The sequence below is a fragment of the Salmo salar genome, chromosome ssa17 (genome assembly GCF_905237065.1).
Source record: "Salmo salar chromosome ssa17, Ssal_v3.1, whole genome shotgun sequence".
NCBI lineage: Eukaryota > Metazoa > Chordata > Actinopteri > Salmoniformes > Salmonidae > Salmo > Salmo salar.
The window spans coordinates 65,150,577-65,167,476 of record NC_059458.1 but is presented as its reverse complement, the minus strand read 5'-3'; the positions used below and the strand labels follow the sequence as shown (position 1 = coordinate 65,167,476).

Sequence of the window (16,900 nt, the reverse complement as noted above, 5' to 3'; positions counted from 1 at the left end):
TTTATGTTATGACATTTTGGGAAATACCATCAGTAAATTCCAAGAAATTGGGCTATTAAGACATACCACTACATTTTGTTGTAAAATATAACAGTAAAAAATAGAATACTACTTTCTTGTATTATTAAATTTGTTGGGTGTGTGTCTGTGTCTGAGTGTGAGCACCAGCTCATAGCCTCACTCAGGATGCAGGTCACACTCCTCTGCATGGTTCCCTGAGGATCTGGTTACATAACGCCTCTGCCTCTGGATCATCCCCTGCCTCTATCGCCCCCCTCTCTCTTTCTCCCTCTATCTCTTTATCCTCACCCTGTCCCACCAAGGACACATACTCACCTCATTTCTAGTGATGCGCTGACCTTCCTTCTTTGTGTCCTTCTATGACACTGTGATACAGTAATTCATCCAATGAGACGTCTCAGAGATTTCATTTCAAAACAGAAAGGTCTAGGCCAATGCCATTTCTGTTATATAGTGCTCTGGTCTAGAGAATTCCATATACAGTAAATATGCTGTACCACAATAGTGTGTTTGTTGAAGAGGTAAGTACAGAATCCTCTGTAGTAATGCTTGTGTAGCACTGTCATAGCAGTGACATAATATGCATTATATGCAGTCATTAACTCTTATGACGGGTCTCCGTTTTTTGTGTACTACGTCATCCAGTTATGTATGATATGTTACGTCCTGCAAATTCACATGATATGTTACATTCGTACAATATGTTATGAATTTGTTGTGCTTAAGATGCCGGACTGCATCTTTAACACTATGGCAGATGTCAGCTAATTAACTATCTGTAAGTTTAACCAACTAGCTTAGCAAAATAACGGTTTGTGTCACAACTGAGTTAAGTTAGTTGCCATGAGCTGACATCAGCTGTCATGACTGCTTAGAGCATCTGTTATGTCATAGTTTATTTAACTAGGCAAGTCAGTTAAGAACAAATTCTTATTTACAATGACAGCCTACCAATTTCAGGCCTTACCAAGAAGTGATGAGGTGAAGTGTTACCGTTGAGGATAAATGCCTCTATGCCTGCTGATTCCATTTCCCATTAACCAACAGCACATACATCAATATCTCCTGGCACAGAATCAATAGGAATTGATTGTAGCCAGCAAACTGACATATTCCCCGGAAACTCAGCCATGGTGTGTTGGAATTCAAATGCTGTATACAGCTAAGTCACATGCTGAAGCAGATGCTATTTGAGGTTGTGTACATATGAGTCACTTACAGTGAGCTCCAAAAGTATTTTTGGACAGTGACACACTTTTTGTTGTTATGGCTCTGTACTCCAGCACTTTGGATTTGAAATGATACAATGATGATTGTGGACTACAGGAAAAGGAGGACCGAGCACGCCCCCATTCTCATCGACGGGGCTGTAGTGGAGCAGGTTGAGAGCTTCAAGTTCCTTGGTGTCCACATCACCAACAAACTAACATGGTCCAAGCACACCAAGACAGTCGTGAAGAGGGCACAACAAAACCTATTCCCCCTCATGAGACTGAGAAGATTTAGCATGGGACCTCAGATCCTCAAAAGGTTCTACAGCAGCACCATCGAGAGCATGGACTAATTATTTGGATTACTTCATACAGACTCCACTGACTTGGTTGGATAAAACATTTTGGTTGCATCACTGCTTGGTATGGCAACTGCTCGGCCTCTGACCGCAAGGCACTACAGAGGGTAGTGCGACCAACCAAGTACGTAACTGGGGCCAAGGTTCCTGCCATCCAGGACCTCTATGCCAGGCGATGTCAGATGAAGGCCCATAGACAGTTCTCTCTGCTACCGCATGGCAAGCGGTACCAGAGTGCCAAGTCTAGGTCCAAGAGGCTTCTAAATAGCTTCTACCCCCAAGCCATAAGACTCCTGAACATCTAATCAAATGGCTACCCAGACTATTTGCATTGCCCCCCCCCTCTTTTACGCTGCTGCTACTCTCTGTTTATTATCTATGCATAGTCACTTTAAGAACTCTACCTACATGTACATATTACCTCAATTACCTCGACTAACCAGCGCACATTGACTCTGTACCGGTACCCCCTGTATATAGCCTCGCTATTGTTATTTTACTGCGGCTCTTTAATTATTTGTTACATTTATCTCTTTCTTTTTTTAGGTATTTTTTCTTAAAACGGCATTGTTGGTTAAGGGCTTGTAAGTAAGCATTTCACTGTAACATCTACATCTGTTCGGCGCATGTGACAAATACAATTTGATTTGATTTGAACTACAGTGCAGACTGTCAGCTTTAATTTGAGGGTATTTTCATTCATATCGAGTGAACCCGTTTAGAAATTACAGCACTTTTTGTACCATAGTCCCCCCCATTTTAGGGGACCAAAAGTATTGGGATAAATGCAGTTTTATGTATATTAAAGTATTCAAAAGTTTCGTATTTGGTCCCATATTCCTAACACTCAATTATTATGTCAGGCTTTTGACTTTACCAAATTGTTGGATGCATTTGCTGTTTGTTTTGGTTGTGTTTCAGATTATTTTGTGCCCAATAGAAATTAATGGTAAATAATGTATTGTGTCATTTTGGAGTCACTTTTATTGTAAATAAGAATAGAATGTTTCTAAACACTTCTACATTCATGTGGATGCTACCATGATTATGGATAATCCAGAATTAATCCTGAATAATGATGAGTGCGAAGGTTACAGAAGCACAAATATCATACCCCCAAGACATGCTAACCTTTCATCATCACAATAACAGGGGAGGTTAGCATTTTATATCATACCCCCAAGACATGCTAACCTTTCCACATTACAATAACAGGGGAGGTTAGCATTTTATATCATACCCCCAAGACATGCTAACCTTTCCACATTACAATAACAGGGGAGGTTAGCATTTTATATCATACCCCCAAGACATGCTAACCTTTCATCATCACAATAACAGGGGAGGTTAGCATTTTATATCATACCCCCAAGACATGCTAACCTTTCATCATCACAATAACAGGGGAGGTTAGCATTTTATATCATACCCCCAAGACATGCTAACCTTTCCACATTACAATAACAGGGGAGGTTAGCATTTTATATCATACCCCCAAGACATGCTAACCTTTCCACATTACAATAACAGGGGAGGTTAGCATTTTATATCATACCCCCAAGACATGCTAACCTTTCATCATCACAATAACAGGGGAGGTTAGCATTTTATATCATACCCCCAAGACATGCTAACCTTTCCACATTACAATAACAGGGGAGGTTAGCATTTTATATCATACCCCCAAGACATGCTAACCTTTCCACATTACAATAACAGGGAAGGTTGGCATTTTGGGGGGTATGATATTTGTAACGTTCTCTTTCATCATTACTCACGATTCATTCAATACCTTTGGAGCTCAGTGTAGTTGCATTGTCTTTTCACCATAGACAACATGACATTAAAACTAGTCATCTCAAACAGTACAGTGCCCATTACAGGACTGGCCTTTTACTTCATATACCAGGCAATTTAGACAGTCTCCCCTGTAGTTATATTGCATGGCTGTTATGGTCCCATACAATCCATGTAACTACAAGGTTCCATAATTACTTAGCGTGTGTGTATGTAGGCTTAACTGGGCCCCGCCCGGCCACTGACCACACCCATATTTACTTAAATAGTAGTCTTGTTTATTGTTCATCAATGTTCTCGTGGACTAATTATTTGGATGACTTCATACAGACTCCACTGACTTGGTTGGATAAAACATTTTGACATTCAACGCTGCTGGATTGAATTGTGCCTATTTTGGGGGATTTCTTCTTTCTAGACATTGGATTTTGGGTGTCGTCCTCATCCCCATATCCTTATCCCTGCAACGTTGAAGATCTTTGGCTGTTGCCAAGGCTGTGCTTACTTAATAGCTACTGCGTTCACAGGCAACTCTATACCTTGTGCGCACTCTTAATAACTTAACCTGGATCCGTTTGTCATGTTACACAGTGGTGTGACTGCCATGACTAGGTAAATAAAGGCTTGGCTACCCCCTCCCTTTCTCTTCACATCCTCCACATCTTCCGCCTCTCTTTAACCCCTTCCCTTCTCTATTTAACACCTCAATTCCTCACTGTAACCCCTCCCTTCCTCTCTTTAACCCCTCCCTCCTCTCTTTAACCCCTCCCCTCCTCTCTCTCTTTCTTCCACTCCCTCTTTCACCCACTCTGCTCTCCACTACTCTCTCACGCCCTTCATCAATCACTTTATGTGTTACAGCTGCGGTCAAATATATTGGCATCCTTGCACTTCACAATGATGTGCAATGGAGTAGAATGTTCCGTTTTGTCTTTTAGAAAGTGGTTGAATGGCTATTTTTACCCTGTAGGCATCTGAAATTTACCACTGGTGAGACAAGTTACACATAGATGAGAATCACTTGCGTCCAACCAAATTCATTTGAATTTTTAATAGTTTAGTCCAGGCCATTTTATGACTCTTTTTTTTTCTTGGCCCTGTGCAGTTGTATATCAAACAAATACATACAGTATGTGAAATAAATAAAAATCAACTTGTTTTAAAATAAATAGTGAATTGTGCAAGGGTGCAAGGGTGCCCATATATTTAACCACAGCTATATTTCTTATACCTTATCCCTCCATATTCCTCTCATCCAATTTCTCTATCGTCTTTCCCAATGTCCCTCTCCATCCCTCTCTTCCTCCTCTTCCACTTTAACTTTAGACATTCTTACCCTATGTGCCTATTTATTTTCCCCCTAAAGTTTCTCTCCCTCTCTCTACCTTCATTTCTTTTCACTCCTTCCCCTCCCTCCCTCAGATCATTATTTTATGAGGATTAACTGTCCTGCACGGTGGAGAGAATTCCAGGAAAACTGTCACCTTTAATAATCCAGTGTCCATGTTTGAGATGACCTCGGTCAGATCGCATAGTCCTGCCACCCTTGTGTAGCCTGCATTAGGAACATACCGTATGTAAGAGAAACGTCTGGGTCGTATTCACTAGGCACCAAGTGGAAGAAAACGGACTGAAACAGGGAAGCACTAACCTAAACTTGTCCAATAAAAAACGTTATTTTTTGTTGCAAAACGTGTTCCATTGCGATGAGTTTTGCTACGGTTTGCACTAATGACCCTGATGGACACAATCACAGACTAACTGGGGTAGTTCCGTTTCTCCCACTTCTGTTAATGTTTACACAAAAGTTGATCGTCCGATGTAGGGTTGTGTGACAACGATTATTTGTTTGAGTTTGAAAAACTGTTGTGATGATGGCCCGCCTCTCTAGTTCTGTTAGAGATAACTGCTGAAACGTTTTGATCAGCTATTTTGGAGATATCAGTGATCATCAGCTATTTTGGAGATATCAGTGATCATCAGCTATTTTAGATATAACGAAATATTATCATTAACTTTTAGAGATATCAGTGGTTGTGATCAGCTATTTTAGAGATATCAGTGATGATCAGCTATTTTAGAGATATCAGTGATGATCAGGTATTTTAGAGATATCGGTGATGATCAGCGGTTTTAGAGATATCAGTGATGATCAGCTATTTTAGATATAAGTTTAAATGTTATCATTAACTTTTAGAGATATCAGTTGTTATGATCAGCTATTTTAGTTACTTATAGCCTATACATAGATAAGCTATTTCAGTATACGCCGTTTTATCTGTTTTGGTGGAGTTGAATGGTTTACTGCTCCGACATCCTTTACTGGAAGCTGCTGTGTCTCACACAAGTGGTGGTCAAGACCCTGTAAATGGCGACTCGGTGAGAGAAGCAGCCACTTGGTGTGAGAGAGCAAACTTTGACCACCACCCAAAAAAGACCCTCCACTCAGAATGACCATGATTCTGACCTCTCAGGAACCCTTGTTACCTGGTCAACATGTGATTGACAAATGGTCCAATCACAGAGTAATGAGAAGCCATTGGCTTTTCTGAAGCCATGAGAGCCCATAGGCATTTTCCCATCCCTGGGCTAAACAACCCTAAGAGGCCTTCCATGACTATAGGATACAGATATGTAGAAATAAAGTATTATTTGTGTATGAAAATATAATGTGATGACATTGCCTTCAATGATAAAATTTGTGACTGCTGCTAAATGAGTCTCACATGCATCAGACTCTGGAGGTCAAGGCAAACAAACCAGCTTGTTTACCATGTTTCTAAATGTAAATACAACTCAAATGGAACCGGGAATGAAGCAGGTTAGGGCAATGGCCTTGGAAACTAGACTAGTTGGCCAATTCAATGCCACAGTCTTGACACATATTGTACATAGGCAGCGTCTGTCTGAAATGTTAGCATGCCAGTTGATGGTCACAGTATGATCCTAATGTAAAAGGACAGAACGTACAGCACCAGGACAGAAAGTCTTAATGTGCAGATGATGGCCTTAATATATATGCTGATGGACTGGATGTCCTAAGTATTAAAAGAACCTCGAATCCTGAAGTTGATCTCCACTAAGGAGCATCACAGAAGCATTCTTCAAGTGGTGCCTGTATGTGTCCCTTTTTGTCACAAACAGGAAATAGATTCATCATGGCATGTTCAGTCTTTGAAAGCCACTGAAAATGATGTAACATGGGTTTTATTGGGGTTTTATTGTAAAATCCCATTTATTGCTTCCTGTTGATAAGATACACAGCTTTGATCATTTCTGAGTCGCTGGTGTTATAGCCCTGAAAGAACGTGAGCATTTCCCAACGACATTCCAAACACAGTGATAAGCCATCTCGTGCCGCAGATTGCTCCCACCTAAATCGATGGTTCAGTCCAAAGGTCCTGCTGTAGGTTTGAAAGAGACCCTTGCCCACAGAATGGTCTTCGAGACACTTTTCAGACCACTATGTACAGTACACTTTGTTGTTATGATGTGGCAGGACAATGGTCTTTGACAGTATATCCTGTGACCAACTCATACCATAGAAATGGATTGTATTTGTATGATCCTGCCAGCTCTTAGGAGAGAAAGAGCACTGTCCCAAAAGGAAGTATCTATTTAGGTAATTCCCACTGTCTGACAGACCAGCACTGGGTAGGAGTGACGCCCCCATGGGAATCAAACCCACAATCCTGGCATTGAATGTGCCATGATCTACCAACTGAGCCACACAGAACCATAATGGGTCATTCCTAACAGAACCAACCACGTAGCTTTTCAAGCCAACCGCTCTACTCTTTAGACTTACTTTATCAATAGCTACAGTATCTGAGGTAAAAATCTATGATTGGATTGGTATCAGGATGACGGACGTGAGTTGACAAACACTATCTGAAAAGTGCTCGTTAGCTACCCGTATCTTTCATGTGTGAACTTCAAAAGCTGTTCACTTGTTATTTGGTGGCACTGTTTGTTTTTTGGGAGGTATGCAACAGCAATGTTTTCAAAAAGGAAACGCAGAGTCATCCGGAGTTGCGATAGAGTGACCATTGATGTTCTCTCCAGGTGTAAACCTGAGAGCACCAGAGGGAAATGACTGTGCAGGAAATAAATCAGACTAGAGACATACCATGAGAGGCATCTACACCGCTAAATAAATGGACATTTTTGGGCACACATTCTCTCCTTCTTTATAACCATTACATGTCGATCATAGGTGATCCTAGACCAGTGATTAGGTTGTTGCATGTTTTTCCTTGACATAATGCTGATAGCTAGTGTGTTTAGCCTGATAGGTTCATTATGGTTATGCAGGCTGAAGGGGAATGTTAATGCTAATAGGGAGGATTGATAGCATTACGCTCTTTCACAGGATATGCAATGCTTGGTGCTGCCACATGGATCTTCCAGGAAAGTAGCAGTAAAGGAACTAGATGACTGCGGAACGAGGTCTATCTCTGTATAATGCTGTGGGCAGAGCCGTGATGTTATTACATGAGGGTAACCTGTTTGTTGTGTTCCCAGACGCTACCGATTACTGTCCACTGTGCCAACCTTTAAGGAATGGCACCAAAAGGGAAAAATTTAAAGATATACTTGACTTTTCATCTTTGCCCTCTACTGTAATTTAAGTAACTGAATCCATCTTTGAAAGTAGCTAAAGTTGTAGCTTTTTAGGGAGGAAAAACAGCAAGTAGGTCCCTATACTTGCTAGGTCATTGTAACGCCCTGGCCATATAGAGGGGTTTTTGTTCTTTATTTTGGTTAGCCCAGGGTGTTACATTGGGTGGGCGTTCTATGTTCTTTTTTCTAGGTTTTTTGTATTTCTTTGTTTTGGGCCGTGTGTGGCTCCCAATCAGGCACAGCTGAAGTTCGTTGTTGTTGATTGGGAGTCACACATAAGGAGCATGTTTTTCCTTTGGGTTTTGTGGGTAATTGTGTTTCTGTTAGTGTTTGCACCTGACAGGACTGTTTGGCTGTCAGTTTTCTCGTTTTGTTTTGTATAGTGTTCTTTCTGCTATTAAATATTCAATGATGAACACTAACTCCGCTGCACCTTGGTCTACTCTCTCTCACGACAGTCATGCCTGAACACATTTTTGGAGACAACATTCTGACAATCAATATGTTGTTGTCAGAAAAATGATCCAATCACTTATGATGACAGCTAAGTTTGCGTGTGAACAAGTTCCTATTTTCCTACAGAACATACCAAGAACTTGAGTGAATGTCCGTGCCTATGTAATAATGAGACTGCACAAATAAACTGTTTCGACCCCCTGCACAGCGGTAGAGATCATTGGCAGTGTGTATCAGTATCTCATATGATCTATCTCAGTGGGTGGGTGAACGGACACCGTAGACTTATATAATCAACGTTGGACAAAGGAACAGACAGTCAGAGAGCCAGGCGGCCGTGGGGTCTGAGGAAGAAGCGACTGAGAGGAGAGAAAGCTCCAGGTTTTCATGGGTCCCTGACCCCTATCAGATTCCACCTCTCCTGACCCTTCCATAACTGTGCCGACAGGCCCCTTGCCACCTGGTAACCCAACTCTTCTTTCTCACCCCTCCAGAGTTTCACGCAACTCAAGTCAACCCAGTTCTCTTGGCTCGTCTTGGTTTTTGAAGCACTTGATGGTCGTTGCAATCCGTACTCTTTGGTTCTTCCAGACTATGTTCTGACTTTCATAGTCTTCCTCAAGGCAGGACATGAATAGTCACATATGGTACCCTCCATTTTGAACTAATAGCTACAGTATCCCTACCAAGTCTGTAAATGCTGCTGGAATCGATAGGACTCAACAATCATTTGACTGAACAGCATTAGACGTGCAGTTTTAGAATGAACCCCCAAGTAAAGAAACAATCATGAAATTCCAAACAAAACTCTTATCAAAGTGTGGTTCACTGTAGAAGTTCGAAGATGCTAGTGTAGTAGAGTTAAAATGGTTATTCCAGCAAACTTCAAATTATTAGAATAGTACACAACGCAGAACAGAACAATCAGGTTGAGGGTCAGTGGCCAAAAGCCCGCGAACAGGAATGTTCCAAGTTCAGACAGAAGGGGGGAGTCAGATCGCCAGGAACTTTACTTTTGGTTTCTAATTTTAATTGTTGCGCTACTGGTGATGCCTGTTGATGTTAGGTAGGCAGCTACAGTAGCTGAATGATGTTAACATCTTCAGGTTTTGTTTCATTAAATGTATTTTATTTTATCTGGGTGCTTACGTCACCTACTGACACCCTGGTACTACCCATAGATCCCGCTCTCCTCAGTCTGAGAAAACACTGAGAGAGAAAGGTACGGGTTGCAGATTACTCCTTTGTAGAAGTCCGTAACGTGAAATAAATAAACGTCCCAAGGTTAATGCTGTAGATATTGTTATAAGGGGATGTGAGACTATCGAAACACGTAACTTTCAGAGTTTTATTGTTGTTATTAATATAGTTACAGAGTGCTAAAAGTGTTGCTAGCTAGTATGACTTTCTTTCTGTGATGCAGACGGCTAGCTGAGCTGCCGACTAGTGATGGTGTTGCATTATGGGGGATGTAGTTTTGCCCTCTAAGGCGATTTTATGTTGTAACTTGTTTGTGTTGCAGTGGTTTTGTACATGAGTTGTTGTATTTTGCTACTATCAACACTGAAAGCACCTAGCAATGTATTGGGGATGTGAGACAGGATATGTGTTTTACCTTTCTTCATGCTCCTGTGTAGAACAACTTGTCAGGTGGTGCATTGGAGACTGATGTGTTCCTGTCCTGTCTTTTCATAATACTATTGCAGGTATGGTTCTATTGTCTAAGAATTAAGATTATACATTCTTTGTATTAAGGACTGGTTATTATTTTATACTATACATTATGGCTTTATGTATGAGTGTGATTGTGAGAGTCTGAGAAAACACTGAGAGAGAAAGAACAACTTGTCAGGTGGTGCATTGGAGACTGATGTGTTCCTGTCCTGTCTTTTCATAATACTATTGCAGATCGACATAAAAGCCTAAAAGACAGCCGTGGTGTTGCTCTTCATTTCTTGGTTCTCCTGTGGTGCATAAGAAACCCGCTACACTAGCTATGGTAAGCCATGAAAGTGCATAGTCACAATCCTCTTTTTTTTTTACTCCTGAGCCCCTTTGTCAATCACATTTCTGCATTGAATCTTACTGTATCCTGCTTATCAGTCTTTCTACAATAAAATGGAAAAAAGAAGCTGATAACGTAGCTTATACTAGAGTTTAGTAGAGTTTAAACATGGCTGAAAGTGGGTTTAGGTCCCACCTGGCATGTGGAAAGTAGGCGGGGTGGAGTGTCTGTGTGTGTCAGGGGCTCCTAGTGTGATGGCCTTGTGAGTAAAGTCCACAGAATCTCCTCTTGAAAACTATGAAGGTCAGAAACCAAGGAGATGAAGAAACAACAAAGATGGGAACATGTCTTATATGGTCAACCTGAAGACACTAGAAGGTTGAAACAGTCTACACCGGGATATTCAAACAGTCTACACTGGGAGGTTTAAACAGTCTACACCGGGATATTCAAACAGTCTACACTGGGAGGTTTAAACAGTCTACACCGGGATATTCAAACAGTCTACACTAGGAGTTTGAAACAGTCTACACCGGGATATTCAAACAGTCTACACTGGGAGGTTTAAACAGTCTACACCGGGATATTCAAACAGTCTACACTGGGAGGTTTAAACAGTCTACACCGGGATATTCAAACAGTCTACACTAGGAGTTTGAAACAGTCTACACCGGGATATTCAAACAGTCTACACTGGGAGGTTTAAACAGTCTACACCGGGATATTCAAACAGTCTACACTAGGAGGTTGAAACAGTCTACACCGGGATATTCAAACAGTCTACACTGGGAGGTTCAAACAGTCTACACTGGGAGGTTCAAACAGTCTACACTGGGAGGTTTAAACAGTCTACACTGGGAGGTTTAAACAGTCTACACTGGGAGGTTCAAACAGTCTACACTGGGAGGTTCAAACAGTCTACACTGGGAGGTTCAAACAGTCTACACTGGGAGGTTCAAACAGTCTACACTGAGAGGTTCAAACAGTCTACACTGGGGAGTTCAAACAGTCTACACTGGGAGGTTCAAACAGTCTACACTGGGAGGTTCAAACAGTCTACACTGGGAGGTTCAAACAGTCTACACTGGGAGGTTTAAACAGTCTACACTGGGAGGTTCAAACAGTCTACACTGAGAGGTTTAAACAGTCTACACTGGGAGGTTCAAACAGTCTACACTGGGAGGTTTAAACAGTCTACACTGGGAGGTTCAAACAGTCTACACTGGGAGGTTCAAACAGTCTACACTGGGGAGTTCAAACAGTCTACACTGGGAGGTTCAAACAGTCTACACTGGGAGGTTTAAACAGTCTACACTGGGAGGTTTAAACAGTCTACACTGGGAGGTTTAAACAGTCTACACTGGGAGGTTCAAACAGTCTACACTGGGAGGTTCAAACAGTCTACACTGGGAGGTTCAAACAGTCTACACTGAGAGGTTCAAACAGTCTACACTAGGGAGTTCATACAGTCTACCCTGGGAGGTTCAAACAGTCTACACTGGGAGGTTCAAACAGTCTACACTGGGAGGTTCAAACAGTCTACACTGGGAGGTTTAAACAGTCTACACTGGGAGGTTCAAACAGTCTACACTGGGAGGTTTAAACAGTCTACACTGGGAGGTTCCAACAGTCTACACTGGTTGGTTCCAACAATCTACACTGGGAGGTTTAAACAGTCTACACTAGGAGGTTCAAACCTACAATACATTCACACCACTCGGTAAGTAGGTCATTTTGGATTTACGACGGATATACTATCAGCATCCTGTCATGAATCTGCCTCCATGTTCTATGTAGGAAGTTGATGATCATGTTTTTTGTGTGCAATTTTCATTACTATAATTATTATTGGCCATATACGTTTCTTCACGTTTCTCAACAATAAAACATTAAATTGTCTTTTTTATCACAATCCTTCACCCACGTCACACAATTACTTTAACATTTACATGTAGTGTAAACTACAAAGCAACATTTTAAATGTTTTCTGTTCATATTTTGGAAGCAAAGTGAGCCCTTAAATGAATCCGACATGCCAATGTTCAGCTCTAGTAACACACTCACACAACTTGTCAACACATCTTTTCCAAGAAAGCTTGTCCGCACTAAAGGATTTTACTGCTCAAATAAAATAAAAGAGTTGTTCATCAAAAAAGTACATGTAAGCAATGAGAGAACAGGACATGTTGTGGATAGAAATGTGTTCAGAAGGGATATGAAACTAACCCCAGACCAATGTGGCGCTGTTTTCTTTCTGTCTGATGTGGTTAAGAACTGGCTGACTCTGATAAAGAAAAGAGCAGTTACCATTTGTAATAAGGAACTATTGGTGTACTAGTCGTAGAAATACTAGTAGTCCGGTCTGATGTATACGCCACCATTTCAGCCACTGTTTCAGCCACCATTTCAGCCACAGTGGAAAATGTGCTTGATCAACATCACAACACCACATTTCCTTCCCCTTCTCAGAAGACACTTGAAAACATTTCCACAGCTCTTCCTGAGAACATATTTCCTTATCTTCTCCAATGCTGACACTATGTCAGACAGGAAGCTGTCAGACAGGAAGCTGTGTCATAATGCCTCATGTCTGTCCCCTTAACCTCCTGTCATCCACAGGAAATGGTCATGGAGATGGTATTTCACAGCACTTCCGGCATGGTGCACTGCGACAATGCCGTTGAGCAAATCGACCAAAATCACGCAGCAACAACTGCTGTGGCAGAGGGAAAACAGTGCACTCATCTGTAAGTAGGCCTAGTATGCATGTCTTCTTCACAGCCTTGTCTCAGGGTCTCTGTTGATGTTTCTTTCATGGTCTACGACTTGTTGAGTGTACCAATTGTGTGTCTAATTACCTCAGCGTATGCTGTTGGATCTTTGTAAGTCTCAGAGTACTTTTTCTAACACTTACAAAGAGTTAGGCCAATGTATTAATGGTCTAATCTAGTCTTATCTTAAGCCTGTCTTTCTAGTGTCATCTTAAGCCTGTCTGCCTGTCTCTCATTGAGTCTCATTGTCTGTCTGTCTGTCTGTCTGTCTGTCTGTCTGTCTGTCTGTCTGTCTGTTATTGAGTGTGGTGACTGTTATTGTCTGTTATTGAGTGTGGTGACTGTTATTGTCTGTTATTGAGTGTGGTGACTGTTATTGTCAGTGGTGTAGTGGTGCTTGGAGAAGTCGGTATACTCTAATTTTGCCAAACATTTTCCTATAGTAGTTTCATGTTTTCACTCTCAAAATTACAATTTTTAATCGAAAAACTTCAAAAATGTGAAGTTTGAAGTCCATAACCGGCTACTGATGTCTTTCAATTCTGTGAGCTGCTCCATGCGACAACAACCAGTTGAGAGCTGTGTGCTCTTCCTGCCTGATATTCCGCTAAAACTAGCAATGTGTGCAGCATGAATGTGAATAGCCTATATTCACATACTTTGCGATTGTTTAGGCTACTTTGTGCATGATTTCGCTATTGTACTACATAATTGAAATGGCATATACCTTCACTATACTACTTTGATACGCATCAGTAGGGATTAAGAAGTAATATGCAATTCCCACTGGAAAAAAGTGGGTATACGGCGTATAGCCCCCACTACACCAATGTTCATTGTAAATCTGTCTCTCTGTCTCTCTGTCTCTCTCTGTCTCTCTCTGTCTCTCTCTGTCTTTCATCGTGTCCCAGCGTGGGCTGCAGAGAATGTTGTGACTGACGTGCCCTGGTTAGTGTGTGTATACATGTGTGTGTATACGCATGTGTACGTGTGAGTGTATTTGTGTGTGTCTGGCCACCTTTCCCGCTCCTGATCCCCTTAATCCTCTCAGTCTGCATGGCTCAAACAGCCTTGCATTCCCGCGGCAACACCATTTCCCTGAGTTTCCCATCCAGATTGAACCCAAACCACCCTGGCCCCCACCTCCCCTCGCCCCCTCCCTCCACCCCTCCATCCCATCACATCACACACTGTGCAGAGGTGTCAGCGGGTTCACTGCAATGCAGGCGGGCAATCCCATCCCAGGAAATCTTCATAAAAAGTTTTGAAGAGCCTTAGAGGGAGTGGTCTACCCTGAACCCAGGCCCCTCGGGGCAGTGATCCCCCCCATTTGTGCTGCTGTTATAAAGAATGCACCTCTAAACCACTTTCCCACCACTAAGAGGATTACCAAGGTAATGCTTCATATCAAAAAGATGCTACGGCCGATCTAGCCGCTGGGAGGCTGAATTTAATTATTCATGTAGAAGACTGATGTCAGACTGGACACTGCCCTGTACTGTGATGAAAACCTTATGTATGTCCACGTGAGGGTCAAGACCTTGTTGCAAACCATGTCAGTCCACAAACGTAACTGATACTGTAGTAACCACTGTAAAAGCACTTTAACTTGCACATGTATACCTTCTCAAATCTCCGTAGTTTAGGTCACATGCTGGGAGAGATAAGATGGGTGGAAGCAAATGACAGCTATTAGCATAGAAATTGGACAGGATGGAAATGAATATTGAGTATAGGATGCTTAGTCCTGGAGTCAATAGTCATAAAGTCTAAATGTGTTCTATAATGTCCATGACCTAATGTACAGACCTTAACATTATCAATATACTACACATTGTTTTTAAAACTCTTTACTGTGTTGCTGTTAGGTATCGAAAACCAGTTGGTCCATTCCATAAAATAAAACTTTTACACTGCGTCAAATGATTCTGCCTTCATTTTAGCCGTCATCCCACATGACAGAAAGTACAGTAGTGTTGGTGTCGTGGGTCCCCTCATGCTTTGGTTTTCCACTCTTTGTGACGGTGTTGATGTAGGCAATGTTTACGCACTGTCTCCTGGCCGGCACAGACATCATGTCCGATCAGGATCAACTGGTACGTGTGTGTGTGTGTGTGTGTGTGTGTGTGTGTGTGTGTGTGTGTGTGTGTGTGTGTGTGTGTGTGTGTGTGTGTGTGTGTGTGTGTGTGTGTGTGTGTGTGATACCAAAACAAAACTCACTTCCTCTTTGGCGACATGTTTGCCTTTCAGTCTGATGGCTACTAGCCCTTTGTGTGTCCAATGTGGAATGGCACTCACTAACCTATTTTCTCCCCTCTAAACATGACAAACTTGACAAACTGTGTTCAAGGTAGTACATCCTAAATGCCCAACATCACCTCATCCCTGAAATGTACATGTTTTGGAAAGCATTGCTTCAGTCACCTGAAAATTAAATCAACGCTATGTCTGTTGTAGAAAAGGAATACAATCCCATAAAAATTTATTTTTTATATATGAACATTTTCAATTTCGATTTGAATGGATAACTTATGTTACATAGATTCATTAGTAGATATGAACTCAGCGTTCACTTTTGAGTCATTTTGTCTCATCTTTCAGTTAGGATGTTTTACAGATGTTTTACAGATGTTTTGCACTAACTGTTCAGTAAAGATCTGTTAAAATCTGTTTCCCTGGCTTGAATTACTTTTGAGATAGTTCATGGGATGATGTCATCAGTTTCCACAGAATTTGTCCCTAATGTGGTGCCACCAACAATTATATTTATTTCACTGCTGTGTCCAGTTGCAGCCTTGAGTCATGGTTCATACTGCCTTCCAAGGAACAGTCTTCAACCATTAGGACCACTGAGAATGCATTTGATTATATCAAACTCAAATCGCAAATGTTTATGAGTCACTTACTTGGCATGTACTGCATGTTATAAGCTTTATTTTTAGAAAAGCAATATCATTTCATTTGATATGACACATGACCTTTTGCTTTTTAAGGCAACTTGAAAACAAAACAAAACTCATATCCATTAAAAGTATTATTTCCAAACTATTGTGCAACATCATAGATAAGGTCAAGACATATTTTTACAGAATAGTTTACTTTCCACTGCAGTGGGTCTTTAAAGAGCAGGAGTGTCTGTGTGTTCTGTGGTCTAAATGGCCAGACCATGAGACTATTGTTGCCATTGTCCTTAAATGGACTCCAAGACTGACTAGGGCAGCGGGGTTTTTTTCAGAGGAACCTCTGGACTAGATAGAACATAACAAGAGAAAAATCAAGAGCATGTGACCTCACACTGAAGGGTACATTCCAGTGTCCTCAAAGGCAATAGCAGTCTCATTGGCCAGCTTATTTAAAGGTGCACCATGCAGGAATTCCTCTGCCATTTCCTGGTTGCTAAAATTCGAATAGTTCGCCTAATTTCAGATTATGTGACAAAACAAGCAAGTATAGTGTAGAGAATCATTGTACCATCTGTGAAATATACTTTCCATAACCAAAAATATTGCATTTTCAGCTGCTTGAAGCTGGTGTACAAAACCGAAAGTAAAAGACGCAAAAATGAGAAGCATAGAAATAGCGCACATAGAACAGATCTACCACACCTTTTACCTGCTGTCAATGAGAATGACAAATCTATAATTCACATTTCTATGT

At 41.4% G+C, this 16,900-nt stretch overlaps 1 long non-coding RNA gene across 1 annotated transcript; it reads left to right on the top strand.

Annotated features, from left to right (window-relative positions):
- Nucleotides 1–10,287: 10,287 nt before the first annotated feature.
- Nucleotides 10,288–15,915, top strand: LOC106576410 (uncharacterized). Its single transcript, XR_006760157.1, has 2 exons — nucleotides 10,288–10,466; nucleotides 13,092–15,915. It is a non-coding gene; the product is annotated as an uncharacterized lncRNA (long non-coding RNA).
- Nucleotides 15,916–16,900: the final 985 nt, after the last annotated feature.